The 15,134-nt window shown below is 39.8% G+C and overlaps 1 pseudogene across 1 annotated transcript; it reads right to left on the bottom strand.

Annotated features, from left to right (window-relative positions):
* Window positions 1-5,019: 5,019 nt before the first annotated feature.
* Window positions 5,020-14,886, bottom strand: LOC309967649 (H-2 class II histocompatibility antigen, E-S beta chain-like; annotated as a pseudogene). Its single transcript has 5 exons — window positions 14,838-14,886; window positions 8,034-8,303; window positions 6,070-6,346; window positions 5,201-5,311; window positions 5,020-5,084 (listed from the first exon to the last, which is right to left on the bottom strand). The product of its transcript is annotated as an H-2 class II histocompatibility antigen, E-S beta chain-like (transcript).
* Between the last annotated feature and the right edge of the window lie 248 nt (window positions 14,887-15,134).

The raw sequence follows: 15,134 nt of genomic DNA, 5'->3' as shown, positions 1-15,134 counted from the left end.
GCTGAGTCACTGAAAAGATAAACAAAATTGGCAAAACTTTTTCTTTTTTAATTCTCAAATCTTTAGCTAGACTGACTAAGAAAAAAAAAAAGAGAGAGAGAGAGAAAAGGATCTGATAAATAAAATCCGAAATGAAAGAGGAGAAATAACAACGGATAACACAGAAATACAAAGAACTATAATAGAATATTATGAACACTATACACCTACAAATTGGACAACCTAGAAGAATAAACATATTCCTAGAATCACCCAGGCTTCCAAGACTGACTCATGAAGAAACAGAAAATCTGATAGCCCAACCACCAGCCCAGAGATTGAAAGAGTAATCAAAAACCTCTCAAAAAACAAAAATCCAAGACCACATGGCTTCACAGATGAAGTCTACCAAACATTCAATGATTTAATACGTACTGTTCTCAAATTATTCCAAAAAATTGAAGAGGAAGGAATGCTTCCTAACTCATTTTATGATTCAACATTGCCCTGATAGAAAAACCAGATACAACACACACAAAAAAAATTACAGGCCAATTTCTGTGATGAACATACATGTAAAAATCCTCCACAAAATATTAACAAACCAAATGCAACAATACATTAAAAGGACCATACACCATGATGTGGGATTTATTACAGGAATGAAAGGATGTTTCAACATCAGCAGATCAATCAACATGATACACCATATTAAAAACTGAAGGATAAAACTTACATGATTATTTAAATAAATGTATGAAAAGCAGTTAACAAGATTCAATACCTATTTATGATTAAAACTCTCAATAAAATGGATCTAGAAGTAACAGAGCTGAACATAATAAAGGCTAATTATGGCAAACCCACAGTTTACATCATACTCAACTGGGAAATTTCTAGTAATTTTATAGATATGTGCAACTATCGCCACAATCCAGTTTTAGAACATTTCTGTCACCCCAAAAAGTTTCCTGTTTACAGTTAATTCCCACCCCCATCCCAATCCCTAGAGACCCACTGATTCGCTTTCAGTCTATAAATTTGCCTTTTCTAGATGTTTCATGTAAATGGAATCATGTGACAAGTAGTCTTTTGTGTCTGGCTTATTTCACTTAGTATATATTTGAAGTTCATCCATTTTGCATCATGTATCATCAATTCCTTTAAATGTGTTTCACTTGTTCTTTTTTACTGCTAAATAGTTTTCCATTGTATAGATACAGTGCATTTTGTTTTTCCATTCACTGACTGATGGATACTAGGCTTGTTTCCAGTTTTGTGTTATAATAACTAATGTTGCTATGAACATCTGCACATGCATATTTGTGAAGTATCCATTTTGTTTAAAGGAATGAGTATGGGCTATACCTGACAAACAACTTGAAACTCTCTATACAAATCTAAACGTCAAATGTCCAGGGATCTAATTCTGGACTTTGTTTTACTGGTGTATATAACAAATAATGAATGAATGCCAAAAAGTGCTTAATGAAATAGAGGTATAATAGGTTTTAGCATTTTAAAAAGTGAGTCATTCCTCATTATGTGTCTTTAAAAAAAATTTCCCTGGAAAATATACTTTTCCTCACAAAATTAAGAGTCAGTATATGCTCTAAAATCAAGTAAATAATCCTCCTACTTGCTTGCTTTTTGGGGGGAAGGAAGTGGCTTACGGCTGATATTTAAGTCTCAATGCTAAAAAAAAATCCTTGCAATGATGCTGTCCGTTAAATATCTATCATCCTTCATAAGGAAATCACTAAAAACACAATCTAATACTTCCATACCCTAAAATCATCCTCCTTACCCATGGACCATTTCTTTCTCTCTAAAAAAGATGATTTTAAACCTTTTCTTCCCTTGTGTATCACGGGAGGCAGGCCCATGTCACAAAGGATGAATCAAGGTTTGTCTGAGCCTACCGTTGTAATCCATGGTCCTCCGGATGTGTGGGGAAGTCGGTCTATTGGGAAAACTCTGCAAGAAGTTTGGTTGCTCCTTATAAAACCACACGAGAAGAAACAGTTCTCTTTTCTTGCCTTTAAGATCATTGGTGATGCAACTGGCCTGATGAATTGACCAACTCTGGAGATTCCCTACCTTGGGTCTATCTGTTATGTGAGATAAATAACTTAAAGAAAAGTAAAGCCAGTTAGATTGGATTATCTGCTACTTGCTAGAAAGCATCTTCATAGATATATGCATACCGTATACTTTACTTCTACCTTATCATTTCCCACCACAGGTCTCAAATAAAATGCGACAACTTATTTTTTCATCCCAGAGAACAAAGTGACAGTGAAGGTGCAACCCTGGGATCAAATAGAACTTATCCCAACTGTATGCACATTGCAGACATGACTACTGGTTTATCAAACTCCTACAGGATGATAACCTGTTTCACACAAATAGCACAGTATAATTAACATATGCAAAAATAAGCTTTTAATTTGCTTGAAAATAAAATAATAGTTATGTCTGACTGTGGAGAATTCAACTATTACTTTGAAATAAACTTCTGAATCTATTAACTACTGTCTAGATTTGATTTACATTTGAAACTGACTCTTCAGATGGAATACAATAGCAGAACCCACCGTCTTCTTAACCAGTTTAATTACCTTTCTCTGAGCCTATCCAACTCGCTTACATTATTAAAGTCTTTGGAATTTAGACCTATATACCTATTTACAATTACAGCTCCACAATCTTTTATGCAAGGGTCAAAACAAGTTTGATTTACTTTTCTAGCTTGTTTCCCATCATATACTTTTTGTCAAGTTTGTTTTAATCATTCCAGTTTGTTTTTAGTTTTTATGTATCTCCTTGTTAAACTTTTGATTTAAATTTTTTATTACATAAAATATTTGAATGTCCCTCAAGTTAAAACTATTAAATATATTCCAAAAAGTCTGGCTTTCATATTTGTCCCCTTCAACCTATTCTCTCATCTGGCCCTAAAGGCAACCTTTTTTTTTTTTTTTTTTGCTGTGCGCGGGCCTCTCACTGTTGTGGCCTCTCCCGTTGCGGAGCACAGGCTCCGGACGCGCAGGCTCAGCGGCCATGGCTCACGGGCCCAGCCGCTCCGCGGCATGTGGGATCTTCCGGACTGGGGCACAGAACCCGTATCCCCTGCATCGGCAGGTGGACTCTCAACCACTGTGCCACCAGGGAAGCCCAAAGGCAACCTTTTTTTAAAAAATTCCTGCCATTGTTTATATTTACAAATGCAAGTAAGTGATAGATAGATAGATAGATAGGGTATAGTGATATATTTCTATTCTCCTCTATCTTATTGTTTTTAAATGTTGTATACTATACAAATCTCCTATACCTACTGAAAGTGCATTTTGGGGATTATTCCATAACAGGGATTCTCATTTGTCTTCCAACTGCAGGATATTTCATTGTTTGAATGAACATCCCTGTATTCATAAATTTTCCTTTGTTTCTCAGAATTGTCTCTGATTTCTGCTGAGATAAGATCCATACAGGATTTTCCCTTGAAAGACAGTAAGTTTGTGACAGAAACTGGAGGGCCTCAGAAATGCATCTTATTGACATGAGTTGTGGCTCTGTCCTGATGGCCTTCCAAAACCTATTTATGGGGAAGAATGCATCCCAGCCAAAGAGTCAGCATGTCGCTGATGTTTATCTGAGTGACAGAAAAAGACAAATGTTGAAGCCCACCATTAGTCTAATTAAAGAGGTGATCAAGGTGTGAACTAACCCAGGATTAGATACTTTCTTTAAAAATCATGGAAAAAGAGAAAAAGAGCATGATTATAAATTTCGCAATTTTTAAATAATAACAGATTTTTATAAAGTGTGCTTATCTTTGAGATTACAAAGATGCAGGAAACCATCATGATAGGGTCAATTAAGGGCTTTCTCCTAGCTCAGGAAAACATGCCTAATGACAAAATGCAGAAAACTCGAGGAAAAAACAGGGAGAGAAACAAGGAAACCTCCAGTTCCACAAGTGACCAAAATTCAGGAATATAAATAATAACCATTAATAGTTTTGTGATGAAATCCTCCCTTCCTCTTTTCTTTCTTCTTCTTTCCTTGAAACTGTATGAAGCAGATGATTGTTACTCCATATTTATTTGAGAAAAACATTATATAATAATATGGACAGAAGATGAGATCAGGTGCACAGGAGGCAGTAAAGATTGAAAACAGAGGGAACTAGGAAAGAATGAAGATAAGGTGTTGCAAACAATATGAGGAATGTCCAGGTCAAACGCGGGGGCTGAGGAAACCAGCAAGAAGGACGTTTTCTGCAGGGTCACTCAACCAGGAGCAAACCAGATCCTGATAAACACTCTCGTTTTGGAAGAATAAGAGCTAAGCAGGAGACCTGTTTAGGCCATGAAGAAGCCGGGACAGAAGGTTCTTCAGCGGAGGAGTCCTGCAGAAGACAGAGGACAGTGTCATTTCCTGTCTTAACTTTACAAGCAGCTTTTTTCCCCTCTCTCTGTCTCTCAGGCCTTCATGTTAAAGCACTGCAGTAAGAAGGGGAAAAATTCTTAAGTCTCCCTGAGCCAAAGCCACTTTTAGAGTTCAAGCCCTCTGTTTAGTGGAGAGAAGAAGCTTTAATGTAAACTGCTTGATCAGAAGTCAGATCCAAAGTCTTTCTCATTATTTCTGTCTCCTGTCTTGTCACTTCTACCATCTGTTATAGGGAGACTAAATATGATCCTAAAAGAGAGTTAAAGAGCATTACCTGTTGGCTGAAGTGCAGGATGTTCTGGAAAAGAGGAGGGAAGATATATACTTAAAAGATACGGAGGTAAATCTATCCCCAAACACAATGTCCCTGGGCCCAGACAACTCTCCTAAGACTTCTGTAACACCACAACCCACTTCACATGATGCCAGGGTAGAGAGAACAGACACTGAGAGGATGAAGCTTCTGTCACACAAATCCAGTGTGATTTCATCACCCCTGTGTCTCTTCCTGCATTTGCCCCAGGATCTCCACCCAAAATCTCCATGCATGTTAACCTTTTTCTTATCTCTGCAGGCCATCACCTTTTATGTTTCAACCACAGCTAACCATGGACTGTCAATTTCTGGATTTCCAGGAAATTTGAGGTCAACTAGGTAAAGAAAGATTTTATACAGGGTCATTGATATAGAGAGAACTAACCGGTCAAAGTCATATTTCTTCCCCAAAACGTCTGTTGGGAGTCTCAGCTGCCAACAGGTTCCCTACCTTTCTGATTCCTGAAGTAGATGAACAGCCCCACCCCAAGGAAGAGCAGACCCAGAACAAAGGCCCCAGTTCCACTCAGCATCTTGCTCTGAGCACATTCAGACTGTGCCCCTGGGAAAAGAGGCTAGTTTTAGTGATTTTTATCCCAAATCCAACTTCTCTATTTCAGTCTCTAAGACTGAGAGCTTTGAGATGGGGAAAGAAGGCTTCCCTGGAAGAAATAGAGTAATTGTCCATTCCTAGGAAAACATCTTTAAATCACACTGAGTAGCTTCAAGGTTAAGGCACTGAATTCATTTAAATATTACAGCCCTGACATAAGGCCACAAGACTTCAGTATCTGATAGATGAGGACCCTGGGGCTGAATGAGGTTAAGGAGCTTGTCTAGGGTGGCAGAGCTAATAAAAGGCAGAACTGAGGTTGGACTCCCCTCATGTCAGGAAGGTCCCTACATTGTAGAGGATGTGCCCCTTCTCAGATCACAGGGAACATCTCAGAGAAACAGTGTCAGAAGCACAAGCCCAGCCTTACATTGCCCAAGGGTCTGGTGCCTTGGGCAATGGGGTGACCATGAATTGTGATATCATGGAGGCTCAGAACAGGGACACTTCTTCTCTGCCTGCCAGGCAGAATTGTCTCACCAGTGGGTATAGGTATTTATAGAAACTATCAAAGGATATCTACAAACTATCAGAGGGTTTCTATCACAGGATATCACAGGGCTACTCCCAGTAACTTGTGCTGAAAAAGAGAAGAACATGAAGCAAATAAAAATATGGTTCAGGGAGAGGAGAAACCTGACAATCAGTGGTAATCAAAACCCCCTCCTTGGTGGCTGGGGAACTTATGAGGCCAGAAAGCTTCTCACTCCATTCCACTGTGACAGGGCTGGTCCGGCTGGGGTGCTCCACGTGGCAGGTGTAGACCTCTCCACTCTGAGGGACTGTTTCAAGCATCACCATGGTCTGGAAGGTCCAGTCTCCGTTAGGGATCAGGCCTGTGGAGACCCGCCTCCTCTTCCTGGCCGTTCCGGAACCACCTGACTTCAACATGGCCTGGATAGAAACCATTCACAGAGCAGACCAGGAGGTTGTGGTGCTGCAGGGGCTGTGTCTTTGCAGGATACACAGTCACTGTAGGCGCCACTAGGAGAGAAAAAGGTAGAGGGGATAAGTGAGGGAGACAGAGTAAGTCTTGTTGGTTGGCTGCCTTTCTGCAACCACTCTCCAGTCCCAGACTGCAGCCTTGGGCAGGTCTCCCTCAAAGGTGGCCATGTGGCCCAACTTTAGGAGTTAGTACCATGATCCTGAACTTAACCCTTACCGCATGGACCCATTAGATTTTAGAGATGCTGAGGATACTTGTGTGCCTTTTTTTCCCATTGCATGAAGCAGTTTATTGTTGATGTGTTTACAACTCTTTGCAAGGCATTTAATTAAAAGTGTCATTTCTGAATCCATGTTGCCTGAGTTCAAATCCAGGCTCTGTCTCTTACGGATAGAAAGCTGAATCAAATATCAACAGTGTTAATTTTGCTGCATAGAGAATCTATATCACTGAGAAAAACACCAGGACCCCAGAAATAATAGAGAATAAATAATAGAGCAGTAACAAGGGGCCAATAAATATGTGAGAGATATTCAAGAACTTTAGGAATCAAAGAAATATAAATATATATAAATATATAAATATATAAATATAATTTATAAATATAAATTTATAAATATATTTTATATTATTATATTTATATTAATATATATTTATATATTATATTATATATATATTTATATTAATATATAAATTTATAAATATATAAATATAATTTAAATATAAATTTAAAATAAAAAATGTAACTTTTAAACTGAGTACTTGGCACTATATATCTTTGAAACAAGATCTGATAAAGGAGATTGTGAGGTGAATTGTTACACTTATAAAAAGAAATATTATGTAACTACTCGAATACTATTAGCGTTATAAAAATAGTAACATCAGTGTGTTAACACAATTATAATTCAAAAGCTGATTACACAGTCATTTCAACTATGTAAAAATATATAGGCTAAGAAAAAAAAGGCGAAAAATTTAGACCTAGAAGAAGTCTCAGGAAGATCAGAGGAGCCGCAGAGGCTCCCCTGCCTGCACCTGTCAAAAAGTAGTCTGACACCTTTTTCTCAGTGAGGTGCTCCTACACACAGACAGACGCGGCACACTTATTTCCGGGGTGTCAGGAGTAAGAGGGTGTGTGCCCAGAGCACGCTGTGACTCTTCTCCTCACAGGCTCCCAATCCTTTCACTTTCCTCACCTCTCCTCCCCCAAACCTTCCCCCAACCATAGACACCTTGAAGTCCCTCCCGCATCTCTAACCGCCCACCCCAGTCGGGGTTTCCTCCCCTCCCCTTTCCCCTCCCCTCCCCTTTCCCCTCCCCTCCCCTTTCCCCTCCCCTCCCCTCCCCTTTCCCCTCCCCTCCCCTTTCCCCTCCCCTCCCCTTTCCCCTCCCCTCCCCCGCCCCTCCCCCACAGGGACCACCAAGGACGCCCGGAGCCTCCCTCCTGCACCCCTCCCGCCACACCTCCCCTCCCTCCCGGGCCTCCCCACACCACACACGCTCTCTCCCCTCTCACAGTCACTGACAAAATCACACACGGTCTCCAGACAACAGGCTCTCACAGGAACCCGCCTAACTTGTACTTGCTCACAGCCCTACACACCCCCCGCCCCCCGAACGCAGTCTCCTCTGTCCCCGTCTCCGTGTCTCTCTGTCTCTGTCTCAAACACACACTCACACGCACTGCGCCCCCGCCCGCTGGCCGCCCAGCCCCGCGCTCACCTCGCCGCTGCACCGTGAAGCTCTCCACAGCCCCGTAGTTGTGTCTGCAGTACGTGTCCGCCTTGGCCTGTTTCTGCTCCAGGAGGTCCTTCTGGCTGTCCCAGTACTCGCCGGTCCGCCGGCCCAGCTCGGTCACCGTCCAGTACTCGCCCACGTCGCTGTCGAAGCGCACGTACTCCTCCCGGTTATAGATGTGTCTGGTCATGTACCGCACCCGCTCCGTGCCGTTGGTGAAGTAACAGTAGCTCTTAAACTGGAGCAGGAAATTCTCTGCGGGAGACACCGCCGCTCAGTCAGGCCTCAGCCCCAAGCGGCAGCCGACATTACATTTGTTGAAAATCTTGGTCCCACTGAAATTTATATTTTTTAAGAATCCAGACCCACTGAAGAGCTGTTTTTCCAGGAAAATTAATTTGTTCAGGACCAAGGTTTATTTATTTCTTTGCTTGCCAACCAATTGCAAAGTCATAGTTTATCCTTCACATCATCTTTTTTCTTAATTTCTCTGCCTCTGGTCCACTACTTATCTATAGTAGTAAATTACAGCCACAGACATCTTATTCCTGTTCATGCCTCAACGATTTCATTTTCTAACTTTGTCTCCTAGTTCCAACAATACAAGTAGGCATCAAATTACCACCCTTGGCCAGATGTAGAACTTGTTTCTGTAGTCAAGTCTCCTCAGAAGGGGAGAAACTAAGAAGAAGATGATATTCTCATATAGACAGTTTACAAAAAAAATGAGCAGGTCCCCAGACTTTAAGTAGAGACCATCACCTAGAAATGATGGCAGAAAGAAGGGTACTCTGGGTCAGACCAGGTCTATTTTACTATTCAGAAATTCTCAAGTATCTTATCAACACATGACAACAGCATTACAAAATTAAAATGTGTGAAGTTACTGCTCACTGTAGCTTGTATGGTTAGCACTGTTTGTCCAGTTCTTGTCCCCAACTTAAGGTTGCCAGATTTAGCAAATAAAAATACAGGATTCCCAGTGAAATTTCGATTTTGATAAATTACTGTTGTTTATCAGAACTTCAGATTTAACTGAGCATCCTGTATTCAATTTGGCAACCTTAGCCCAATTTGCTAATGTAGCCTCAGAAGAAGGAGGATATTTAATACTTCTTCTTTGTATTCTTTAACACATGCCCATGGCAGGCTGCAGAAAGTGTGAACACATATGGACTTTTCAACTAATAAATGCAGAATGAATGTAAATGACTCTTTTTTTGTAAATGTCTCTTTTTTTAATGTAAATGTCTCTTTTTTGTCAATAACAATAAAAAAGAGACATTTACATCTTATTTTTTATTTTATTATTTTATTTATTTAGCTTTTTATTTTATATAAGAGTATAGCCGATTAACAATTTGTGATAGTTTCAGGTGCACAGCAAAGAGACTCAGCCCTACATATACATGTAACCATTCTCCCCCAAACGCCCCTCCCATCCAGGCTGCCACATAGCATTGAGCAGAGTTCCCTGTGCTATACAGTAGGTATGTCTCTTTTGTATTGGATCTAGCAGACCTTGCAGCACCCCTCCACACACACACACACACACACACACACACACACACACACACGTCCAAGACACACACTGTGCATATGAACATCAGAAATTTTGTCAGTAATTCAGACACAATCAAGCCACTATCCACTAATGGTGGTTAGAATCCCAAGCTGTAGAATCAGAACTTCTGAATTTGAAGATGAGCTCTTCTACTTACGTCAGTTTTAGCATCCATGAGCCTTTTTTCTTGATCTCCAAAACAGATTTGATGATAGTATATCCTTCACAGTATATATATATATATATATATATATATATATATATATAATTTTACTTATTTATTTATTTTTGCAGTACGCGGGCCTCTCACTGTTGTGGCCTCTCCCGTTGCGGAGCACAGGCTCCGGACGCGCAGGCTCAGCGGCCATGGCTCACGGGCCCAGCCGCTCTGCGGCATGTGGGATCCTCCCGGACCGGGGCACGAACCAGTGTCCCCTGCATCGGCAGGTGGACTCTCAACCACTGCGCCACCAGGGAAGCCCCTCACAGTATATTTTTAAGTGTGAAATTAAAGAGTGGCACTTCCTAGTGCTGATCATATAATAAATACTCAATAAATATATTGACATTTTTATTTTTATAACCCTGTGATAGCAAGCTCACAAGATCTTTTTATTCCTTAACTTCCTAAAGCAAGTAATATCTTCATCATCATTTGGCATTGTCTTCAATTAATTTAATCACTAGTTACCATTTTGAGCAAATAAGAGCAGAACATTTTATATATAATAATGTGGTATATATAAATCTAACACAAAAGGGGTATGCTGACTTAGAAGAAAGGGAATTTCTATATACTCAGACTTGATAATATAATCTAAGTTCTAGAACTAACAATGTGGCACTGGGCAAATAACTCAAATTTTTTGAATTTTAGATTCCATAGATATATATGTTTTTTTTTAACATCTTTATTGGAGTATAATGGCTTTACAATGGTGTGTTAGTTTCTGCTTTATAACAAAGTGAAACAGTTATACATATACATATATCCCCATATCTCCTCCCTCTTGCGTCTCCCTCCCACCTTCCCTATCCCACCCCTCTAGGTGGGCACAAAGCACAGAGCTGATCTCCCTGTGCTGTGCAGCTGCTTCCCACTAACTATTTTACATTTGGTAGTGTATATATGTCCATGCTACTCTCTCACTTCGTCCCAGCTTACCCTTCCCCCACCCCGTGTCCTCAAATCCATTCTCTACATCTGCGTCTTTATTCCTGTCCTGCCCCTAGGTTCATAAGAAGCATATATACACTACCAAATGTAAAGTAGATAGCTAGTGAGAAGCAGCTGCATAGCACAGGGAGATAAGCTTGGTGCTTTGTGACCACCTAGAGGGGTGTGATAGGGAAGGTGGGACGGAGACGCAAGAGGAAGGGGATATGGGGATATATGTATATATATAGCTGATTCACTTTGTTATACAGTAGCAACTAACACACCATTGTAAAGCAATTATACTCCAATAAAGATGTTTAAAAAAAAAGATTAGCAATAAATCTTTTTCAGTAAAGTCTGGGCCCTTTTGAAATGACTGCGTCTGTGTTAGACCCTGGGGCAAGTGAATCTGTGCATAAGCCCTTTTAAGGGTGTCTTCTCAGTTTGCCAGTGTCCCACAGGTCTTGTTGGTTCTCAAAGCCAGATGTTTTGGAGGGTTGTCTCTCAGGTACAGGTACTAAAAGTTGGATGCCTTGTCGAGGTACGAACACTTTGCTTCTCAGAAAGAATCTCTAGGCCTGTGGGTTCCCTCCCTATTACGGTTGCTGTGTCAGGGTTGGGGTTTATGGCGAGACCTAGTCTCAGCCTCTCCTACCTACCTCCGTGTGGCCCTTTTCTTGTCTGCAATGTGAAGTAGCTGCTCAGCTACTTCAGGTCTTTTTCAGAGGAAACTGTTTCATATAGAACAGTAGATTCAGTGTGTTCATGGGAGGTGAGTTCAGGGTCTTCCTACATGGGCATCTTGGACTGCCTCAACATTTTTTTTTTTAATGAAAGGTCCCAAGAGAACTGGAAATATTTTTGTGAATATTAGGGCAGATAAAAGAAGGTAAGTGTAGAAAAGGGAGATAGAGAAGAAACATTTTTTACATGCAAATGTTTGGGAGAAGGAATAGGACCTGGGGAAAAAGCTGAGCATTGTGTTCTGTGACCAAGAGCACAGATGGTTCACAGCAAGTAGCACATGTGAGCCATAGAAGGACAATAAGAGATGGAGAGTGAACCAAGATGGTGCCATGGGCCAGGATTACCAAAGTCTAGTCAAGAAAAGAAGAAATACCTCAGCAGCAGCATTAAATAGGGATAGTGAATAATGGGAAAATAATGGGAAAACACTGGGGCAAGGCTATTGATTCCCACAGGATATTCTAGGAAAGCTCCTGACCAGAGGCCCAAAATAAGCACATGGCTAACACTAGCCCCTTTGCACTTCATTTGGTACAGAAGAATGAGGAGATGAGAGATCAATCTCAAGAGGGTCTGAAATAGGTAATTCTATAAAATATCCGAATACAGTTTTCATGAGACTTTTTGTGGATATATTGAGGACTGGGAGAAAGTAGAATGAAGGACATTCAAAGGACCCAAAGAGCAAGCATCCAGGAAATCTTTTGTGATTAATAATAAATTATGAAATAAGGAGCACAGAGTGTCATCTGGGACATGATCCTGGGACTGGTTAACCCTTGGTCACTAGTCAGTTCATCCTCTCATTTTCTAGGAAGGAATCGTTATCTGTGTCTATGTAGGAGAAATTGTTGGAGCCACATGCTAGGGATAAAAAGATATATATGATTTAGATCGTACTTTTAAGAAAACTAGAACCCACAATAAAGACAGAAATATAAAATTAAAGTAAAACAATGTTACAAGACCTACAGTAGAAACATCTATAAAAAAAACAATCAAAATCCAAATTGATAAAACAAAATAATTAAAACCAAGTAAAAACATAATTTACAATAACAAGGAAGCATTTGTAGAGACGTGAGTTCTGGAGGAAGTGAGACTTAGAACATAGAGGAAGGGGTCATGTTTCAGGTTGTTTAGAGACATGTGGGGAATAGGAACCACAGTGAAATCATATGCGTAGGAGGGAGGGAGTGGTCAGGAGGCAGTAGGTGGTGAAGAGTCCTTTATGACAGAATTGTAATCCTACCTAAATAATGTTGGGCAATATGAGAGAGTGGATATGCAGAGTTAAACTATGCTGGATAAGTCATTGTAAAAATGGTAAAATTACATCTTTTAGAAAGATGGGAATGAGATTAGAAAAAAATATTAACCAGGAAAACTTTCAGCAACCCAAGGTTAGTTACGAGGGGTTGGGCAAAGAGTGTGACAACAAAGTGTGATGACAGTAGGAATAAACAATATAGGACTCCTAGTCATGTATAATATAAAAAAACTGATATTTGATGAATAAGGGAGGAACATGAGATCTTTTAGAAGTATCTTTTCTTTCCTTTTGGAGATAGAAAAATCATCCCTTTTATCGGCCTGTGAGTTGGTTCTTTCCTTCTGAGTGAGACATTTTGGAGAAAGAAAGAGAAAGAGAAAGATTTGCTGGAAAAACCACATCCTTCCTCAGATAACTGTTTGGGGGTTTTTTTCCCTATAACCAATAGGGATAAAGAATGAGGCAGCATCACTTATCTCCAGCAGATACATCTGACCAGAAGGTCTTATTTAAAGTCTTGGGTAGAAATCAGGAAACGACAGAATGACTAAGTTAGATGTTGATAATAAAAGCCAAAAATATCCTTTAGAGGAATGAATTAGGACATTATTAAGTGGTTAGCGAGGAAAGAGTATTTGCAGAGTAAAGCAAAGTGTGGAGTGAGGATTGGAGGAGATAGGCATTTTGATAGAGACATGATGCCTGACTTTTCATACCTATGTAGGAAGTCCCTGGCTATGATTAAAAAGCACAAATAAAAAGCTGTGATGCTGGTATCTCCCTGCTGTTCCTGACCTAGAAGCGATGGGAACTGTGAATGAGATCTACTATCCCAACTCTGGTTGCACAGACAAATGAAGGGAAAATCAAAGAATGAATTATCATTTATTTTCTACAAGGCGCTGATTATGTACTTCCAGACGCTTTAGTTCATTTAGTTCTCATCATAGCCTTGAAATGGCTGTGTTGTATCACACTGTATTTTCAATTAACTGCAGCATCCCCAACACATGGCAAAATGCTGATCACTTAGTGATACTCAGTAATATTGACTACAAGGGTCTAGTCAGGAAATTAAACATTTTACATTCTTAATACTTTGTAGTGAAGTAGAACACACATATAGAAAAACACAGAAAGCATAAATGTACAACTTAATTTTTATAGTGCCAATATTCATGAAACCACTGCCCAGATCAAGAAATAGAACACTGGGGACACTGGGCCAACACCCTGTAAGTGCATAATGTGCCGCTTTCCATCCACACTCCTCTCTCTCTCTCCCAGGATAATTCATTATCCAGATGTCTATACCAATCACTTCCTTGATTTTCCATGTACTTTCCCAGCCTGACATTTATTTCTAAACGTGCTTTGTAGCATTATATAAATTGAATTATTACAGTATGTTCTCTTTTGTGCCTCTTTTTTGACTTAATTGTTTTCAATTGAGCAGTTAGGAAAGGATGGTCTTGTCAATAAATGCTGCTGAATCAGTTGGATACCCTTATTTTAAAAAACAGAATGAAAATTGACACCTATCTCACACCATACACAAAACTAATTCCAGTTGAATTGTATATCTATATATAAAAATGCAATGCAATAAAATCTTTAGAAGATAATGTTAGGTGATATCTTTATGACCTTGAAGTATAAAAAGATTTTAAAAATAGGATACAAAGTTCACTAGTCATAAAGAAAAAGATTACCTGGCAGTCACAAGTATAACATTTAAATAGGGATAGTAAGAATTTATTGGGTACAACTAGTGAGTATCATGAGATGTACTAGGAAAACTCCTGATGAGGACCTTCAACAAGCATATCATGCTGATTCTAGAAGCCTCTCACTAGCTGGGCTCCAGTTTCTATGGTTAGGAAAAAGAGGAATAAGAACGACAGAGGAACACACTCTCGAATACTTTGGAAATCACTGGAAGGAAAGGGGCAGTTAAATCTGGGAAGCAAGGTGACCTTTAGGAAGGTGATGAACCAAAGTGTGAAAATGCAAAGAGGGGAAGGAGAGTGGCATGGCAGAGATTACCCCTAAAATCATCACTTCCAAAGTCAGAAAACTCTTCCTTAATGTTCATCTTAATTTCTCCTTGATTCAGTGATATCAATTAAACAGCAAGTTTAATCCTGCTCACCTATGAACGTCAAGCATCATGCTAAGTGCTATGTGGACATAGAAGCATGGAGTACAACTGGTGAAATTCAAAGCGCAAACACTTACTGGATACCTCTTGTATTCAAAAGAGTGCTAGTGGCTAGCAATACCAAGATAAAGATAGGATTATCAATCTCCACCGGGAAATAAAGAAAGACACATAGAATAATA

This window comes from Leucopleurus acutus (genome assembly GCF_964270905.1).
Source record: "Leucopleurus acutus genome assembly, chromosome: 10".
NCBI lineage: Eukaryota > Metazoa > Chordata > Mammalia > Artiodactyla > Delphinidae > Leucopleurus > Leucopleurus acutus.
The sequence above is the reverse complement of the archived record's forward strand: the minus strand, read 5'-3'. Positions and strand labels throughout refer to the sequence as shown.